Source organism: Cajanus cajan, chromosome 9, assembly GCF_000230855.2.
Source record: "Cajanus cajan strain Asha chromosome 9, NIPB_CcT2T_4, whole genome shotgun sequence".
NCBI lineage: Eukaryota > Viridiplantae > Streptophyta > Magnoliopsida > Fabales > Fabaceae > Cajanus > Cajanus cajan.
In genome coordinates this window covers 19,334,332-19,355,077 of record NC_138525.1, presented here as the reverse complement: position 1 = coordinate 19,355,077, position 20,746 = coordinate 19,334,332, and the positions used below count along the sequence as shown (strand labels likewise).

Genomic DNA, 20,746 nt, shown 5'->3' with positions numbered 1-20,746 from the left:
TTCTCCTTGTGTCCGGAGAGGTTCCGAAGGTGGTCAGCAGGTCCACGTATCCCCGAGTGTGCACTCGCTCTCCTGCAAAACCGACTAGGGGCTCTGTGTGAGGTTGGATGAGAGAGTGGGGGATGTCTAACCTGAGGAAGGTCGGCCAATACAGGACATCTGCCGAGCTCCCCTGGTCTATCAGTGTCTTGTGCACCTCCCAATTGGCTACTTCCACGGCTATGACCATGGGATCATCCTGGTTGGGACTGACGCCAGCATAGTCATCGTCGGTGAAGGTGATTGGCGGCGAGCTCTGGTGTGAAGTCGAGGTAGTGGAATGGACGCTGTTGATATTGTGCAGGTGTCTCTTCCGGGCCGAGCTGCTGGCGCCTCTGCCTGCGAAACCACCTGCAATTGTATTGATTACTCCCTGTAGGGGAGCCGATCCTATTTCTTGGCTTACCTCAGCTTGCACTGCTCCGCCGGCATTTTGTTGAGAGCCAGAGGGTTGGTCTGTGCGAGCTCCTGAACCACGACCTCTGCCTCGTCCTCGTCCGCCATAGCCTCCTCGGTGACCCTGCTGTCGCTGGACATATTAGCCGAGGTGGCCTGCCTGGATGAGTTCTTCAATACGTCTCGAAGTGTGCGGCACTCCTCAGTGGTGTGACCGTGATTCCTGTGGTCCCGATAGTGCTTGGATTTGTTAGCACTGTTGGGGGTGTGACCTGGCGGTGGCAGGGTGAGCAGGTTGCTGTTACTGGCCTCCTCCAGGATATGTACTCGAGGCGTGTTCAGGGGAGTATAGAAGTCATATCTCCCCCCTCTGTTTGCCCTAGCCGACTTCTTGAACTGGCTATCATTGTTGACTTTGACCTTGTCCTTGTGACCCTGTTCTGGCTTCATTGGTCCCTTTCCGCGAACCTGGTCACGGAATGCGGAGTGTTCCTCCATCTGGATGTAGCCCACAGCGCGGGCTCGGAGCTCATCCATGTCGCGAGGAGCCTCACGACATAGGCTGTCGACGAAGGGCCCGCGCTTGAGTGTCATGAGCATGGCATGCAGGGCGACCTCGGGGTTCAGATTTTTGATCTTGACCGAGGTGGCAGCAAATCGCTCCATGAACGCCCGGAGTGGCTCGTCATCGTTCTGCCTGAGACTGGCCAGGGCGGCTGAAGTGATGTGGTGAGGCCGGCTCGTTGCATATTGCACAGTGAATCGCCTGACCAGAGTGCTGAAACTGTCAATTAACTCAGCGGGAAGCTGGGTGTACCAGTTGAGCGCGGCCCCTTTGAGCGAGGTCGAAAAAACCCTACACAAAATAGCATCATTGTTAGTGTAGAGGTTTACTTGTGTCGTATACAGGTCGATGTGCTCATCGGGGTCCGTCGTGCCATCATAGCGATCGAGGTGGAGAGGCTTCCACCCCTGAGGGAGTGGTGTCTCCATGATGCCATCCACAAAGGGATGACGGCAGAAGGTTGCTTGACCCCCCGTGACATGAGTTGGGGCCTTGCTGACTTCATGGGCCGAGTTGTTCGTTGGTGCATGAGACCGATGCGTGGCAGGTCGTGGAGTCGGTGCCCTAGTCGCAGTTTGGGGCTGAGAGACCGAGTGCCCTTCTTCCTCGTGGAGGTTGCTCGCCTCAAGAGGATGATCAGAGGGGCGTCGAGGGAGCTGGGCGCGAATCTGCTCGTTTTCAGCGCGTAGCGCCGCTAGGTCAGTTTCATTGGCGGTCTGCATCGCTGCTAGGTCGGTTTCGTGTTGGGCACGCATGTTTCGCAGATCGGCGTCGTGTTGTTGCCGCATCTGTTCGACCTGGTCGATCAGTCTCCTCAATGTGGCTTTGTTATCCATGGTAATTGTGTGATCTGCGTCGTTTGTTGCACGTCTGCTATGGCTTCTGGTGAATACCATAAGCGTGGCCAATAAGAGCTGTCTTGATCGGCCCCACGGTGAGTGCCAAATATTCTTACCAGAGATCTGCTGTAGAGGTGATCCGCCGAGTAAGATTGGTGAGCCTCCTTCGCGGGTACGTTGGTGTTCCAAGATGGGGGTGGTACCTGCAAAAGAGACTCCGATGCTAAAGTTAGGGTTTGTATGAGTGGATGTCTCGTATAAGTAATGCACGTACCTTAGTGTGAGTTAGGGTTGCGTTGGGCCTTGGGCCTGAGATCAGTTATGATCTAATTAGATAGCGGATCTCGTCTGGACTAAGATCTCCTGAGATCGGTTATGATTTGGTTGGATTGCGAATCTCGTTTAGACCGAGGTCTCCAAATGCGTGTTCCGAGGTCATTCCACGCAGCTATGCCGAGCTCGAGCTCGGCATGACAGTACGGATAATACACCTAGTACAATAAATAAGCACATGTTTGGCACCAACAGAACAATGCAAACTGATTTTATCCTCTCAATGGAAACTAACAAAATACTCAGCTATCTTTTAGTTCACTGTTTCATCTTAGTTTATTTCGTGTTCCTCATCATCTTCATCCTCATCTTCATCATCCCGTCTACTGAGTTGGGAGAATTTGCTCAGCTCAAATCTACCTTCATCACCAAGCAAGTCGAACCCAAATTTTGTGTTGCGTTGCTTAACCAAAAGCCAACGCCATAACCGGTCTTCCTTGTTTAGGTAATGTAACTCTGTTCATTTCAGGTGTAGCCATCATGCTCATTTGCATCAGCAAGCTCTACATCCATTAAAATTAATGGAAAATGGCAGCACATTACATTACATTTCAATTGCATAATTTCCATTCAAACTTCACTGCTGCAAGCAGAAAACCACACATTCAATAAACATTTCACAATTTAAATTTTCGATATAGTATGTTTCAAGTCACTTTTTTTGAGTCACATTTGGTTGAATAGTACTGATAACCATAACCTTATATTAACCTCATACCTAGAGTTATGTGAAACATTTCACCAAATCCTTTGACACCCGTACCACTAAAGCCTTTTTTATATTAACCTACATTACATTAATTTGGTAATTTATATGTAGCTCTGTCTGTCCATGACTGATATAACCCTGATGACAACAACAGTTCAAGCAATGCGATTTTGATTTAAAAAGGGGGAAAATAGCATTACAATACAACATCAGAAATAACGAATCTCACCTGATAATATCTGCCATCTAGCTTTTTCACACCATAGCCCAACTGAACTGTTCCGAGACTCTTAATATCAGTGACAACCCCATTTCTTCTGTACACATGTTTTCCCACCCTTACAACTAGATCCATGACAGCTTCCTTCCTTATATGGGGCTTAAACAGAAACATGCAATCGTAAGGAGGCATCTTATTGGACAGCCAAGACAGCTACTATCTATCTGCATGCATCATATAGAAATTTGTCAACAAGGCTAAACAAATTTCTCAATACCATCTTTCAAATATATAATCAAACATAATGATCAACATTGAGCATACGTCGGTTTATTAGTTAGTATCGCACTATACACGACGCCGTTCATGGACCCAGCAATACGAATGGGAAGTAGTGTCTTTTTTGTCCACAAATCACTAATGGAAATCGAATAACCACGATTTTATTGGGAAAAATTCAAGTCCTACATCGACTAGAGATTAGGCAATTAAATAGTATATAAGTGGAGAACAACTTTCATTTTACAAGTTTGTTTTGTAAGGTTGAGTTATGTCACTTTCAAACATGTTATTGGTGACTTGAAAGACTAAAATAAAATTTTTAAAAATTTCAGAGACTATAAATAATAATTTTAAATTTGAGGAAGCAAAAACAAATTTATCCTAAATTTGAAAGACTAAAAACATATTCAAGTGTACATAAAATATAAAATAAGTATAATTGCAAAATATTTATAATAAATTTTAATATTATTCAATTATAACAAATTTTAGCATTAATCATGCATCTTATGTCCCTAGACTTATGAATTTTAGTTATTAATAATGAATGTGTTTTAATACATTTTTGTTAAATTGTATAAATTATTTTTTTTATAATTATGATACGATATGATTCACAATTTGAAAAATTGACGATACGATATTCAATTTGAAAAATAGACTTGATACTTGTATCTTGATTTAACTTCCATTTATTCATAATAAATCACCACACTTGAATAAGTTATCAATTTAATCTTGAATCATACTGTAGTGTAACCAGACATATGCATTAAAATGGAATCAAATGCCAAATTAATTAAAAGGAAAGGACACTTAAGTTTTTGTTTTCTTGGTACATGGGATGTGAAAAAGAAATAAAAAAGAAGAATATAAAGAAACTCGAAACCAATTAAACCCGTAAACAAGTCAACCTAATACCATCAGTTAGCAACAAGGAGCTAAGAAAATTAGGCTCAACTACTAAAATATCGTAAAACCCTCCTGAGATGATGTACCTTTTTTGGCCAAATCATCTACATACATGTTATCCTCCCAAAGAATATATGTGACAAAGAGCAATTCTAGCTTCTATTCAAAAGACATCGAATTTCTACTAACTCATTTGTCAAACAATGAGTAATGGGATGACCCTGATTCAGAATATTAAACAAAGTAAGTGAATCCGAACAACAACGAACCTTTTTCACCCAACACAAACATAGCCCATCCAACAATGCCAACACCTCTGCATGCAATACCCATGTCTCACAATCCCGTGACAAACTGTGCAACTACCCCATGAAACCAAGCAGAAATGAACCTGTATCATCCCTACACAAATCACCAAACTTGCCCTCATGGGTTCACCAAACACACTTTCATCGACATATAGAGCAATGAAACCCACAAAAGGTCTTGACCATGCCACAACCCAAGGAACTAGTGGACCAACAATCCTAAGGACCTCAAACGCAACACATGACCATATCCAAAGCGAAGAAATTCGCTAACAAATAGCCTGAACCTCCATGTGACGCTGTTTAAACACTAAAAGACTTTGGCTACACCAAATCTGCCAAAGGATAATGAAGGATAGAGCACCATCTTGACGCCTTTATTATTCCAGCCAAGTCGTCCGGTGAACCCCAAGAGAGTCGTTCCTCACATATAGCCCAACCCCAAACACTGCCAAACAGCCAAGCTCTTAGGACAAGAGAAAAGACAATTTTCCATAATTTCGATAGCTCCATTACACCTTGGGCAAAAAACCGAGATGAGCAACCCATAATGAGCTAATACATCACACGTCATGATGGCCTGATGACAAAGCTGCCAAACAAAGACCTGTACATTTGTAGGGTGTGTAAACTTCTAAACCCACTTCCATGAAGAGTCATGCATTGACGTGTGATTCTTCTCCAACCAATCATACGCTGACTTCATGCTATAAACACCTTGGGTATGTCATCTCCATATCCATAGATATGGCGTACACCAACAATAAAATGAGGATAAATCTCCTAAATCTGTGCAATCACCCAACAAGTAAAGAAGAGTATAAAGAACTAAGATTCCAAGAATTACCACTCCAAACATCTCAAACCCGAAGACCTATGTCATGGATATCAACTTAGGAAATTATGGAAATAAATGGCTCTTTCATGACCCCATGGGTCTTGCCAAAAATCCAACTCCCCTACTCTTAACTTCATCATGAAACCATCCTCCAAAACCTCAAAGGCTCGAAGATAGAGTTCCAAACCAATAACCCCTTCCTTCTCCGACTACCGAAAAGAGAGCCACCAAACAAATACTTATCTTGTAGAATTTGCATCCATAGTTGGTCCTACGGGTAGTAAGTCCCACACCAACTTAACTAACAGACTCGTATTTTGCATGCGAAGGACACTTAAATTCTATTATCAAACAATTAGTAACCAAATATAAAAATATATATTTTATCTTTAAAATTCAAACATTACCTATTTTTATTGTTTTTATATTTACTTCAATAATGTTTATCCTTTTATTTCTTCAATATAACGCTTTTAAAATAAAAAAATCATAATAAAATATATCATTTTTATATTTACGAGTGATAGAGTCTCTGTAAATTTTTTTAAAAAATAATATAAAATAAAATATAGAAATAATAGATATTACAAAATGTAAATCAGGTTAAATATATATATTAAAGATAAAATAGTTTCTTAAATAATTTTTCTGCTCAAAACTACATACACCAAACTCACTCTTTCTAAAATTTTGTAGCCCTTTTAAAATTCAAAAGTTTTCTATCAATTGTAAAATAATTTTATTAGCATTTACTAAATTGAATAAAGTCAATTAAATATGAATTAATTTTCATAAAAATATTTAAAATATTATAAGAAATGTGATTATATTAAATACATATAATAGTGATGTGATGATTATTTTTAATTTTTTAATATTATTTATTTAAATTCAAATTTAAATTTAGAACTGATTTATGAGACAATTATTATTTGTGTTTTATTAAAGAGTAATGATGATTATAATTAAATAGCACATTCAATTCTATTAAGTTGAAAAAAAAATGTTGTATAATGAAGTTTTTATAACTTTAAATATATTTTTAATCCCTTAAATTTAAGATAAATTTATTTTTGGTCTCTCAAATTTAAAACTGTTATATTTTAATACCTATACTTTTCAAAAATATTATATTTCTTTAATATCATTAGAAAATTGTTACAAAATCTCTACAAAATTTTCTTTATTCTCGCTTTTTTTTTTTTTTTTGATTCACCTTCCCTGTCACATCTTCATTTACCTATCAAATTTTTTTCTACTACAAATTTTTCTTCACCCTTACACCCTTTTATACTCATTTCCTCTTCATTCACCTATTAATTTTTTTCCTTCATCATTTATATTCACTCTATTAGCATACCTTAATGCATATTGTTAATAGTTTTTTTTTTTATGTCTTCTCTTCAATTTTCTTGCAGTTGAAAATTTGGATGAGTTTCATCAAAAATAAATTGAACAAATATAGTAGCTTTTACGGCTTATTTCTCTTTCTCTTTCATATTTTCTTATAACATTTCAATGAGTTAATTTATGATTATTAAAAATTAGTTATTTTCTTGCATTAATTATTTGTTTTCTTAGATATGTATAAGTTTACTTTTTCAAATATAAAAGCAAAAGGAATCTTTTATTCAATGTACATTGATATTAATATTTTTTTTTTAATTTTTATTAAAATAGAGTTACAACAAACCTGAAATATTAAATTGTTTTAGAAAATTTAATTTGATAGATACTAAATTTAAAAATATTTATTATTATTCCCTTCAAAAAAGAAATATTTATTATTGTCATTTAAATTTAATAAATTTAAATTGTATTGTACGTTAAACCTTCAATGATATTTTTGAAGAAAAATTTATGTAAAAACAATTTTTATTTGAACATTAAAAAATAAAATACTAAGGAATCAATAATTAGTTGTTTAAGATATAGTGCTTTTTGAATATTATTCAGTTATTTATAGTAAAACTTATTTACTTATTTTTAAAAAAATTATAAAATTAATATATTTTTCTATATGGATATTTTTATAATAATATGGGAACAATGTTTATCTCTTTCAAATAATATTTGAATTATAATAATTTTTTTAAAAAAAAGTTATATTTATTGGATGAAGAAGTAAATAAATAGTGGAGTAAAAATAGAACAGAAATCAACTACCACACTATATATAAATAAATTTTTACAATAATATGTTGAATAATATTACATGAAATTATTACATGATAATAATTTAAAACTATAATAAATAACTTCTGTTTAATAGAGACAATATTATATATTAACATTAGTAAGTATTTGCTTCAAATATCATATACATTATGTTCAATAAATATATCAAAATTATTATTGTATACAATTAATTTACAAACTCTATACAATCAACTTTTTCTATTATAAAATAAAAATAAATATATTTTAAAACTATAAAAAGAAAACACATTAAACTAACTAACATAATAATTATTATTATTATAATTATATTTATTAATTATTATGATATAAATCATGTTTTAAATCAAATATCTCACATCACATAAGTAACTATACTAGTAGTTAGTTGAGAGTAAAATAGTTTTGATGGAAAATAGAGGGCAAAGGTAATTGTAAAATAAGTGAGTAATTATTATTAATAGATTAGACTATATTTTTTGTATATATTTTTTTTTCTTCTATTGTATCCTTAAGATATAGGTTGGTGTGAAAAAAATAAAAATAAAAATGACCCTTATATATTAAACATTAACCTCTATCTTGTGTGAGGGTTTTATTATGATTAGAAAAGTGAATAATATTTATTGATAGATGATTGTTGTTTTATACAATAATACAATATCTAAAATGGCCAACAAATAAAGAAATAGAATCGTAACAAATCAAAACAACTAATGTTATTATTTTATCAACCCCCACAAGTCGAGGCATGAATCTCAACCATGTTCAACTTGGACAAGATGGAATGAAAGGGATCTAGTAATAATGTTTTCGTATGTATATATGTCAGCTAGTTGATTTAAGGAGTAAATTGACAATAGGTGAACAATACCCTCTTGAATCTTATTTTGAACTAGGTGACAATGGATTTTGATATGTTTTGTATGCTCGTGGAATATTGGATTTTGAGCTATTTGGATGGTAGGCCTGTTGTTAGAATGCAAACATATTGGTTTAGGAACTAGAATGTGAAGATCTTGCAATAGGTATATTAGCCATTGAATTTCACAAATAGAGTTTGCTAGAGCTCTATACTTAGCTTTAGATAAAGTTTTGGAAACTATAAGAGCGGAGCTAAGGAAAATAGAAAATCTTGTGACTAACTTCCTAGCATCCAAACATGATGCCCAATTTGAATCACTAAAGGCAGTTAGTTTGAGATCAGAAGAAGTTGGGAAAAAAATCCTTTTTCTTGTGACCGTTTCACACATTGCAAAACCCGCATAGAAGCTTCATGATGAGACTACATTGGATTAGAGACATGCTAACTCAATTTATTCACAAAAAAGTAATGTTTGATCTAGTATTGGTTAGGTTTATGAGACGACAAATTAGTCTTCGATAGGATGCTGAATCAAAAAAATGATTACCATCATCTTTGCCAAGTTTCTTGGTAGGTAATAAATGAGTAGTGACAGGTTTGTTGTAACGCCTATTTGTATTAATATTAATCCCAATAATATACGTATATATATAATATTTATAGATAGAAAACACATGTATAGTAATAATATTATACATAATAACACACTAAAAATATTTATCACTACGTGCGTAGTTACTTACTTTTACATATATATTACATATTATTAAAAATATTTACAATACGTGCCTATTTACATATCATAGTTTCTTTTTCTACTTCTATTATAATATTTACATGGGTGGTTGAAACAAATTTACAATTGGATTCACATGGTTAGCGGGCGATAAAAAGAAAGTGATTATTATTGGGCCGTCGATCACTGTAGGGACTTCTTGGTTTGGAGAGAAGGTAAAAGTCGACACCGCCACTCCATTAAATGTGACTACGTTTCCTACCGCATCTACACTCCATGTAGTTCCAGAAAATACTGCAGATATCACTAAGGGAAAAAGTCTTAGAATGTGGGGCGCATCCATCTATATATATATATATATATATATATATATATATATATATATATATATATATATATATATATATATATATATAATATAAATTAATACAAATTTTAAACAAGAAATATAAGGAGTGAGAACAATTTTCAAAGAAAGATTTATAATCACAGAGCATGCGTAACAATAGTTAATATTAGAAAATATATATAAAAATTTGAATTACACTTGCAGTGACTAGTCAGGATAAATGAGCATTACAATATCAACCAACAAAAGAATTTTTAACCTTGAATCCTTACTCATTTAAATCCCCAAGGTTAAACTTCCAGCTACAAATAATTCAAATTTTATCTTCTATGGCCATAGATTAATATTTATCTTTAAAACAAGCAAAGATATTTTAACAAAATTATATTATAGTCAATCATGAAAACAATCACGCTAAATAAATTGGAGTATTTATCATTAGTTAAGCTTTAAATAAATAACATATACGTAAATGAAATATATTAAGAGCATCAATCAAGTAAATGACAATGATAATCATTATAAAATAATTAAACAATATAAAATATGAACATATTAATAATTATTATGGATAAAAATAATCATAAGTTAAGCAAATAAATGAGGTTAGGGACACCTCACTAAATAATTACACATAGAAAATAACATAAATAAATAAACATAGTAGTATATAAAATTTCAAAGAGATAAAGTTCTCCTCCCCCTTACCTTAAAATAAGTAAATTTGCTACGTTTTCACTATTTCTCTCTTTATGTTTCCGTTTGCACTCTTTCTCTCTGTTCAATTTGTGCTATTTTTGTATAAGTGAATGTGAAGGTGAATGTGCTATTTATAGGTAGATGGCACCAAATGACACTCACTAGTAGAAAATAAGCATATTGCGTCACCCCTTTTACGTCGAAAATACGAAAATCCGACGTTAAAAAGACGCGGTGGCATTTTTGTAATTTTTGCGAACTTTTTCACGTCGCACCTGGTAGGGTCTGATGTAAAAAGTCCAATCTACGTCGGAGGTATGTTTGTCCGACGTAGATTGGACGACGTAAAAAAGACGCAAATTTGAATAAGAGAGCGCGAGGCACACCGTGCGCATTCACTTTTCATCACTTTTCGTTTTTTTCTCTGTAAACCCTCTCCCTCTCCTTTGTTACTGAATCATTTTTTTGTTTTTTGCAGAGGGATGAACTCTTTGTTACTCATTTGCACATTGTTGCTGCTCCTCAGGTATGAAACAAGGTTTCGTTAGCACTTTTCTACTTAGCATTGTTACTCTGGCTATCTGTTTTATTCGATTTTTTGGTTGTTCTATTTGTATAGGTAGTGGTCGTTTTTTTTTTGTTGTTCTACGAAGCAGAATGGCTTGTTCTGCAAGCAGAACGGCCTGTTCTGCAAGCAGAACGGGTCGTTCTGCAATCAGAACGGGTCGTTCTGCCTGCGTTCTTATGTTTTTTTTTGTTTTTTTACTACTTTTTTACGTCGGATTTCGTAATGTCCGACGTAAATTTACATCGGGTTTGCAGGTCCGACGTAAAATTTACATCTCCGGCTTCTACGTCGGTACGTTTTCTGACGTAAAAAGCCTAAAATATCTTACGTAATACACCTCTTTTGTACTAGTGACTACACATTACGTAATATGTGTACGTAATCTACACTTAAATTTCTACTGCACCATACACGTAATCCACTGTGCTCTTTATCTACTGACATTACATTATTACTATGAGTAATTATCTACATTTCACATTATCTTATTCCTACCACGTAATTTTGTATCACGTAATCAAAATCTTGCAACTTGCATCACATGATCTTATCCATTTATTTAGTAATTTCTTTCATACAATATCTACTGCTACACACACTCCTCCACTTATTATATATTGTGTACGTGTAATGAGTTGCAGTATGAGAAGTTTTACATAAAAATTTATTTAATTACTTATTAAAATATATATGTAATTATATTATAATAGATAGTTTTATATATAATTATAATATTATAAATATTTATAATATTATTGGATATTATATATATATATATATATATATATATATATGTGTGTGTGTGTATTTAAATACAATTACTTACATTAAAATTTATATATATTTATTTATATATACATGATGATTAAAATATTATTCTAAAAATGTGAATTATAACTATTTCTATAAAAAAAAAATACAACCAATTTTATTTATTATAAATAAGGTAACTAAAATTTAAAAGAAATATTATTTTAAGAATATATATATATATATATATATATATATATATATATAATATAAAATTGAGAATGTTGTATCACAAATTTAGAATATTGCAATTCTCCCCTACTTACAGGAATTTCGTCCTCGAAATTTTTATTGCTTAAAAATAAATAAGGATAGTTTTTCCTAATTTTTTCTTCCAATTCCCACGTAGCATCTCCAGTAACATCATTCCAGATGACCTTTACCAATGAAATCTGTTTGCCTCTCAACTGCTTGATCCTCCTGTCTGCGATCTGTATAGGCATTGTTTCAAATGTAAGGTTATCCTTTAACTGCACTGTATCAGGCATTATTACATGAGATGGATCATAAATATATTTTCTTAACTGATACACATGAAAAACATTGTGAAGATTAGAAAGAAAAGGAGGTAGAGAAATTTGGTAAGCAACATGACCTATTTTTCTGAGGATTTGATAAGGACCAATAAATCGAGGTGTGAGTTTCTTTTATTTCATTACCCTACCAATTCCAGTTGTTGGTGTAACTTTCAAAAATACATGATCACCTTCCTGGAATTCAAGAGGTCGTCTTTTTTTATTAGCATAGCTTTTCTGCCTGCTTTGAGTCGTTCTCAATTTTTCCTGAATCATTTTAATTTTTTCCATGGTCTGTTATACCAATTCAGGGCCCAAGATTAAATTTTCTCCTGTCTCAAACCAACACAAAGGAGTTCTGCACCTTCTACCATATAGAGCTTCATAGGGTGTCATACCTATGCTAGAATGAAAACTGTTGTTATACGTGAATTCAATCAGAGACAGATATTGATCCCAACTACCAGAATCCTCTAGCACACAAGCTCTCAATAAATCTTCTAAGGATTGAATGGTCCTTTCTGATTGTCCGTCTGTTTGAGGATGATATGCAGAGCTAAGGCGAAACTTAGTTCCTAATGCTTGATGTAAACTTCCCCAAAATTTAGAAGTGAATCTAGGATCTCTATCAGATATTATTCTAGATGGTACACCATGCAGTCGTACAATCTCCCTTATATACAGTTCAGTCAATTTTTCTAGTGAATACCTAATGTTAATGGTTAAGAAGTGAGCAGATTTTGTCAGCCTATCCACGATAACCCATATGGAATCAAACTTATGAATTGTTCGTGGTAAACCAACTACAAAATCCATTGCTATGTTGTCCCATTTCTATTCAGGTATATCTAAGGGTTGTAACATTCCTGCTGGCTTTTGGTGTTCTATCTTGGCCTTCTGACAAATCAAACATGTAGCCACATATTGTGCTATTTCCTTTTTCATTTTAGGCCACCAAAACATTCTCTTGAGATCCTGATACATTTTTGTTGCCCCATGGGTGTATACTCAACTTGCTCTTATGTGCCTCACCTAAAATTATTTTCTTAATTTCTGAATCATTGGGTACACATATCCTATCATTAAATCTCAAAAATCCTTTTTGATCTATATTAAACTTTTGACCATCCTTTTGTCCCAACAATCTCTTTTTCTTTTGAATGAATTTATCAACTACCTGAGCCTCACCAATTTGTCCATGTAAGTCACTAGTAATTTGAACTGCATGCAATTGTATTCTATCCTGACTTACTGTAGTTGATAATTCATATCTCTAAATTTTTCTATCAAATTCATCTCATGAATCATTAATGAAGAGATGTGTAAAGATTTTCTACTCAGTGCATCAGCCACAACATTGGCTTTTCCTGGATGGTAATGTAATTCAAAATCATAATTTTTCAAAAATTCCATCCACCTTCTTTGTCTCATATTCAGTTCCCTTTGATTAAACAAATATTTTAAACTTTTATGATCACTAAAAACATCAAACTTACCACCATACACATAATGTCTCCATATTTTGAGTGCAAAAACAATGGAAGCTAGTTCTAGATCATGGGTTGGGTAATTATTTTCATGAGCTCGCAATTGTCTAGAAGCATATGCTACTACCCTTCTATCTTGCATAAGAACACACCCTAATCCCATTTTTGAAACATCACAAAAAATGACAAATTGCCCATTAGGATTGGGTAAGGCTAAGACTGGCGCAGTGGTTAATCTTTTCTTAAGCTCTTGAAAAATCTTCTCGCATTTTTCTGTCCACTCAAAGAGTTGCCCTTTCTTAGTGAGTTGAGTTAAAGGCATTGCTATCTTAGAAAATTTCTCTATGAATCTCCTATAATATCCTGCCAAACCCAAAAAACTACGGATTTCTATCACTGTTTTTGGAGGTTCCCATAATAGAACTACTTCTACTTTAGACGGATCCACAGACACTCCGTCTTTGGAAATCACATGTCCTAAAAATTTAACCTCCTCTAACCAAAATTCACACTTAAGAGAGTTTGGCATATAATTATTTATCTTTCAGGATTTGAAGAATAGTTTGAAGGTGTTCTTCATGCTCCTCATGAGTTCGAGAATATATGAGGATATCATCTATAAAGACCACTATAAAATGGTCTAAATACGGACGAAAAATCCTATTCATATAATCCATGAACACTGTAGGTGCATTGGTTACTCCAAAAGGCATCACTTGATATTCATAATGACCATACCTCGTTCTAAATGCAGTTTTTTGTATGTCTTCTGCTTTCACTTTGATTTGATGGTATCCTGATCTTAAATCTATTTTAGAAAACACAGTGGCTCCTCTCAATTGATCCATCAAATCATCTATCCTAGGAAGAGGGTATTTATTCTTTATGGTAAACTTATTTAATTGACGATAGTCTACACACAACCTAAAACTTCCATCTTTCTTTTTAACTAACAAAACAGGAGCCCCCAAGGTGATACACTAGGGCGTATAAATTATTTTTCAAGCAACTCTTCTAATTATTTCTTCAACTCAACTAATTCAGAAGGTGACATCCTATAAGGTGCCATTGAAATTGGTCCAGTTCCAGGCATTAAATCAATCAAAAATTCAATCTTTCTGTCAGGTGGCAAACCAGGAATATCATTAGGGAAAACTTCGAGAAAATTTTGAACAACAGCTATGTTTTTCAAGTCGACTTCCTTTTTAGCTTCCATAGAGGATAAGATTAAATATCCTTGAACTTTACCCCAAGAAAACTTTTTTATTGGTCTAGATAATGAAATCGATAGGTCCTTAGAATCAGAAAACATTACAGACCTTTCTGCACAATTGAGAAGGACATGATTGGAAGATAACCAGTCCATACCTAAAATCACATCTAATTGTGATAAAGGTACGCAGATCAAATTTACAAGAAATTTTCTATCACCAATAAAAATAGGACAGTCTAAACAAACTTTATTGGCAATTACAGATTTGTTTGTAGGGGTTGAAACAATTAGATTATTCTCTAAAGAAGAAATTGGTAATTGGAGGTGTTGAACACAATCATTGGAGATAAAAGAATGAGTTGCGCCTAAAGTTTTGTCTTTAATGAAACATTTACCTTGTATTAGATCATTGTTTTGAGCAGCTTCAGTTTAGGTCGTGATATAAACTCTCCCAGTTGTAGGAGGTCTTGGTTTGGGTCTAGAAGTATTCGCGTGCGCCTTTGGTTGTCAACACTCAGAAAAAACATGACCAGACTTCCCACACTTGAAACAAACAGGTCCTTTGAGATGACAATCTTTAGTATAATGACTCTTTCCACACTTAAGACACTTAGCTTGACTATTCAGGGGTCTACTGGAATTTCCTGCAAATTGAGAAGATTAGGGTTTCCATTGTAGTCGATCATAAGGTTTTCCTTCATTATTCCTTTTCTTATTAAATTGAGGGCCAAAAGATTTTGGTCTATTATCCTTATTATGATCAAAACCTTCCAGAATTCGACACTCGTGTATTAATGTGGGAAAATCAGAGATTACTAATATCCCTACTGCCTTTCTTAATTTTGGTCTAAGTCCATCCTCAAATTTAATACACTTCATTCTCTCATCAGGGTGATAAAAGAAAGTAGAATACTTTCCCAATTCCTCAAACTTGGAAGCATACTCTCCCACGGTCATGTTCCCTTGTTTTAATTGCATAAATTCTATTTCTTTAGCCCTCCTAACATCATTAGGAAAATATTTTTCAAAAAATTTAGCTCTAAACACTTTCCATGTAATAATTATTCCTCCTCCTTCTAATAGTCTTCTAGTACTATCCCACCAATATTCTGCTTCTCCTACTAACATAAACACTGCATAATTTACTTTTTGGTTATCAGGACAGTTCATGGCTCGAAATATCTTTTCTATTTCTTTAATCCATAATTCAGCCTTTTCAGGATTATATCCTCCGTCAAATTGGGAAGGTTTATTTCTCCTAAATTCCACTAATCCTTGTGACTCCCTCATTCCTTCCGGTCGTTGATTCCTTAACAAGGTTGCAGCCATGTCCTTAATAGCTTGCATAACCTCAGTCAGTTCTGTATTTCTTCTTCCTGCCATCTAAAATTTTTACAAGTTAGTTTATCATGCTAGAAACATGGTTAGCACATTTCCCAAGTTACATGGAACGTTGCTCTGATACCATTAAAATGTAACGCCTAGTCGTATTAATATTAATCTCAATAATATACGTATATATATATATAATATTTATAGATAAAAAACACATGTATAGTAATAATATTATACATAATAACACACTAAAAATATTTACCATTACGTGCGTAGTTACTTACTTTTACATATATATTACATATTATTAAAAATATTTACAATACGTGCCTATTTACATACCATAGTTTCTTTTTCTACTTCTATTATAATATTTACATGGGTGGTTGAAACAAATTTACAATTGGATTCACATGGTTAGCGGGCGGTAAAAAGAAAGTGACTATTATTGGGCCGTCGATCACTGTAGGGACTTCTTGGTTTGGAGAGAAGGTAAAAGTCGACACCGCCACTCCATTAAATGTGACTACGTTTCCTACCGCATCTTCACTCCATGTAGTTCCAGAAAATACTGCAGATATCACTAAGGGAAAAGGTCTTGGAATGTGGGGCGCATCCATCTATATATATATATATTATATAAATTAATACAAATTTTAAACAAGAAATATAAGGAGTGAGAACAATTTTCAAAGAAAGATTTATAATCACAGAGCATGCGTAACAATAGTTAATATTAGAAAATATATATAAAAATTTGAATTACACTTGCAGTGACTAGTCAGGATAAATGAGCATTACAATATCAACCAACAAAAGAATTTTTAACCTTGACTCCTTACTCATTTAAATCCCCAAGGTCAAACTTCCAGCTACAAATAATTCAAATTTTATCTTCTATGGCCATAGATTAATATTTATCTTTAAAACAAGCAAAGATATTTTAACAAAATTATATTATAGTCAATCATGAAAACAATCACGCTAAATAAATTGGAGTATTTATCATTAGTTAAGCTTTAAATAAATAACATATACGTAAATGAAATATATTAAGAGCATCAATCAAGTAAATGACAATGATAATCATTATAAAATAATTAAACAATATAAAATATGAACATATTAATAATTATTATGGATAAAAATAATTATAGGTTAAGCAAATAAATGAGGTTAGGGACATCTCACTAAATAATTACACATAGAAAATAACATAAATAAATAAACATAGTAGTATATAAAATTTCAAAGAGATAAAGTTCTCCTCCCCCTTACCTTAAAATAAGTAAATTTGTTATGTTTTCACTATTTCTCTCTTTACATTTCTGTTTGCACTCTTTCTCTCCGTTCAATTTGTGCTATTTTTGTGTAAGTGAATATGAAGGTGAATGTGAAGGTGAATGTGCTATTTATAGGTAGATGGCACCAGATGAAACTACACATTACGTAATATGTGTACGTAATCTACACTTAGATTTCTACCGCACCAAACACGTAATCCACTGTGCTCTTTATCTACTGACATTACATTATTACTATGAGTAATTATCTACATTTCACATTATCTTATTCGTACCACGTAATTTTGTATCACGTAATCAAAATCTTGCACCTTGCATCACATGATCTTATCCATTTATTTAATAATTTCTTTCATACAATATCTACTGCTACACACACTCCTCCACTTATTATATATTGTGTACGTGTAATGAGTTGTAGTATGAGAAGTTTTACATAAAAATTTATTTAATTACTTATTAAAATATATATGTAATTATATTATAATAGATAGTTTTATATATAATTATAATATTATAAATATTTATAATATTATTGGATATTATATATATATATATATATGTGTGTGTATTTAAATATAATTACTTACATTAAAATTTATATATATTTATTTATATATACATGATGATTAAAATATTATTCTAAAAATGTGAATTATAACTATTTCTAAAAAAAAAATACAACCAATTTTATTTATTTTAAATAAGGTAACTAAAATTTAAAAGAAGTATTATTTTAAGAATATATATATATATATATATATATATATATAAAATATAAAATTGAGAATGTTGTATCACAAATTTAGAATATTACATTTGCACCCTAATAAACCACTATTTAAGGTTTGCACCCTAATAAACTATTTGAACAATGAATAGTTTGACTTAGACTATGTGTACCCAAGAGAGATCAAGGTTGCAGTTAACTTGGAATTCCATCGTTTGCTTGCTTATTTAAGGCCATATAATGATTTGATAAGCTTGCATACTTGGTTAGATTTATTTGTGTGGAAACCTTATGGGATTTTCATGTAGACCTCCTCTTTAATATTTCCATGGAGAAAAACATTATTTACATCTAGTTGATGTAAAAGTCAACCCTTGGTAGCAGTTAAAGCAAACACAGTCCTAACTATAGTCAATTTCACAACCAGAGAAAATGTCTCAAACACACTCTCCATTTAGTTATAACCCTTTTCCACCAACCTAGCCTTGTACCTTTCAATGCTCCCATTTGATTTATATTTGATGTTGTAAACCCATTTACATCCTATGGGTTGCTTTCCAAAAGGTAGATCGATTAGGATCCATGTTTTATTCAATTTAAGGGCAACTATTTCTTGATCCATGGCATGTTTGGCAGCTTGACTATATATTTTTGGTTCAACATAATTGGAAATGGAAAGAACAGAAGATCTGTGGCTAGGTGATAGATAATCATAGGTTGGAAAATTAAAGAGAGGGTAAGAGATACTTGATGATGAATTGACATGCAAGTGAGAATGGACTATGTTGTAATGGTAATCTCTAAGGTAGTTTGGTGGTTTTCTTTGTCTTGTTGAGATTTTGGTAGATGCTTCAATGGCACGAATATCTGATTGAGGACTAGGATTAGGAGGCATAGGAGAAAAATCAACATTGGTTGACTGAGTAGGGAGACATAAAGAGGAAATATCACAAGTGTTATGACTAGATTTAGGAAAGGGAAAATTTGTTTCATAAAAGACCACATTCCTAAACAAGAATACCTCGTGAGAATGCAAATCAAGTAATAAAAAAAAAAACCTTTAATTTCTTCTTTGTTGCCTAAGTAAATGGATTTTCTAGCACAATTCTAAAATTTTGTTTTGTTTGCAGTTATGGTTGAGGCAAAATAAAGGGAACCAAAAACTCTTAGGTGGGTCTTTGGGCATATAGGATTTGAAAGTGTGAAATATTGTGAAGTTTGTAAAATGGTAAAAGGTTGAGAATATGGGCAATAGGAGAGATAACATATGACCAAAAAGGAAACGGGAGATTGGCTTGAAAAAGTAAGGATCTAAATATGTTGATATTTTCTTTTAGCCACTCCATTTTGTTGTGAAGTTTCTACACATGTGAATTGGTGAGCTATGCCTTAAGATTGAAAGAAAGAATGCATGAGGAATTCCTTACCATTATCAGATATAATGGTCTTAATTGTTTTGCTAAATTGGGTTTCTATGAAGGAGATGAAATATGAGGTGTTGTCTAGTTTCAAGTATGATTTTCATCAATCTGATCCAAGTAAATCGAGATTTGTCATCAATTATGGTTAAGACATATTTATGACCTTTAATGGAGGGTATTGAGAATGATCCCTAAATATCTACATGTATAAGATAAAAAAAATGTTGTTTGATATAAAAGAGCTAAAAGGAAAAGGTAGTTTCTTTTGCTCAGAAAAGTGACAAGTATCACATATATTGATTGTAAAGGTGGCACATTTGGAAACTATTTTTGTATATTATTGTAGCATAAGGGAGAGGGGTGACCAAGACAAAAGTGTCATACATCATAGGAAGATATTGAACTATCTAAATTTGTAGCAGTTATAAGAATTTTTTGTAGAAATCTTGTTAGAGGTAACTGATTGAGATCCATGACATATAATTCATTCTTAACCTTAGCATTGTCAATCATCTTCGAGGTCTGAATTTCTTGAATATCATAACCATCACAAGCAAAACAAAGTTTAGAAGAAAAGGAAGATGTCAATTTAGTGACTAAAATGAAATTAAAGGTAAAAACTAAGATAAACTAGACATCATGTAATATGAGATTAATAGACGAGAAAATAGTCCCACTGTATAGAGCATGTGTAATAGGGGTGGCAAAACGGGCCAGCCTGACCCGTTTTGGCCTGGCTCGTCAATGGCCCGCTAAAAACGGGTCGGGCTGGGCCAACCTGCCAATATAAAACGGGTTGGGATAGTTGGCCCGCCCTGCCTAAGGACAGGCTAGCGAGTTAGTGGGTCAACCCGCATACCACAAAAAAATTATTACAAAAAAATTAAAAAAAAAATATTTTATGTTCAAATAAAAAAAACTGCTACAAATAAATAAATATAACCATATGAAATTAAAAATGCATACACATTATACATAATATATGTTCAACAAAAACAAATTACAAACTTATAACAAAATCAAATAGAAGTTAGTCCACTTACACCAAAATCAAAACTAAATTATAAACTTACAAATTACTAATAAACTAAATCT

General features: G+C 33.1%; 1 pseudogene; it reads right to left on the bottom strand.

Annotated features, from left to right (window-relative positions):
• Window positions 1-2,425: 2,425 nt before the first annotated feature.
• On the bottom strand, window positions 2,426-3,486 carry LOC109789170 (uncharacterized; annotated as a pseudogene).
• Between the last annotated feature and the right edge of the window lie 17,260 nt (window positions 3,487-20,746).